Raw genomic sequence first — 1,763 nt, forward strand, 5'->3', positions numbered from 1 at the left:
AGCTAAGATGCATCTCTTTCAAAATTGGCTGTAAATTTTTAGTTTTACCGTTGAATTATTATAGTTATACAATATTGTACTCAGTATACACCCTATAAGACATAAAATTAAATGAGGTTTTAACCTTTAAAAAAGATCTCCATTTCATTATTAAAATACACAGCTTCATTCAGAAAAATTCATTTTTAATGCAATTGACACTAAGATGTTTGCACATGCGTTTCTAATCTCTATATATTTGATTATTACTAGTCACCACAGTTACTTTCTGAGCTCCTTAGCAGCTGAGCATGGATATAAAGTCATCAAGTAGATTTCAATGGTAATGTTTTTAGTTGTTAATATTCCTTTGGATAAGATTGGGGCCTGCTGTTCATTTTCCCAGTTCTATGCTGGGTTACTATCTGGGAGCCTTTGGCCACCCTGGCCAACAACTCAGAAGGAAGTATCACCTGTCTGGCATTGTTGGTTGCTATGTAGCCTTTAGCTATACATACAGTCTCTTATGAAATTATATTGGCCCCTTTAATCTTTGGTTATACTTTGCTTTTGGGTGTTTAAGGCCACACAGTTGGTCCAGATAAAGCGATTTATTTTTACTCTTAAGGTTGTTTGAGGATCTGTTCCCTTAAGGTTGTTGGAGGATCTGTTCCTCAGGGGTCACATGGGCTTGGGAGGAACACTTGGCTCCTTTCTTTTACCAGTTCCACCTATGTGAAGATAAGTCAAAGGTCCTGCTCAACCATGGTTGGCTTCGCTTGAAAGCATGGAGGAAATGGTTCCTCTGTGTTGACCTTCCTCTTTATAGACTGGACACTGGTTCAAGTCCATCTGGTGGGGTCTCTTCAGCCTCCTTGATCAAGAGGACAGGTCAACCACCACAATTACAGGACATTTTGAGAGATGCTCATAGTCCCCTATGATTGTTCTTTTAAGCTCTGCATTACTTACAGACACACACATGCCACAGCGCACATACATGTGCCATGGCATTAAATGTGGAGGTCAAAGGACAATTTGTGGGAGTCAGTTCTCTCCTACCATGTGGGTTCCAGGGATCGAACTCTGGTCAGGCTTGGTGGCAAGAACCTTTACCTGCTGAGCCATCTCACTAGCCCACTAGGGAGCTTGTTTTCTTAAAGCTACAGTTCTTTTTAGTGCTTCAGCGTGTTCTCCTTAACTCCTGCTTTACTATGACCAAATTATTATAGACCTCAAACTATGTCTGTTAAACACCCAAGAAGGTTAGTTCCACCAGTCTGGTATTTTTAATTACTGTGTGTCATGTAGATAAATCTTAGGCAAAGACCAGTTTTCTTAACTAACTACTGCCCCTTCCATAAGGACTTGGAGCTGAGGGACACTGTACCAGGGTTAGAAGACTACACACTTACATTGTCACAGTGTCACCTCCTGCATGATATCATCTCTGAATCAGCAGGGAGAGTGGCTGCTACTCCCATCACGCCTGATGGACCCCTTTATCTGTGCACTCAGAACCACCCAGGCTCACAACAGTCCAGCACTTTTATTGTGCTATAATTATTTGTGGAATGTTCCACCTATGAACTTTTTTAAAAACATTATTCCTAATGAGCAAATAATCATGTGTATTTATGAGGAACAGCATGACATTTTGATAGATGTTTGCAATGTGGAATGATCTTCCTCTGAACAATCTTACCATCTTTGTTTCCCTCACACTGCTCTCTCCTCCCCCTCTCCCCCTCTCCCTCTCTCTCCCCCCCTACCTCCTTCCCCCC

Source organism: Nannospalax galili, unplaced genomic scaffold (genome assembly GCF_000622305.1).
Source record: "Nannospalax galili isolate Female #2095 unplaced genomic scaffold, S.galili_v1.0 scaffold406, whole genome shotgun sequence".
Taxonomy (NCBI): domain Eukaryota; kingdom Metazoa; phylum Chordata; class Mammalia; order Rodentia; family Spalacidae; genus Nannospalax; species Nannospalax galili.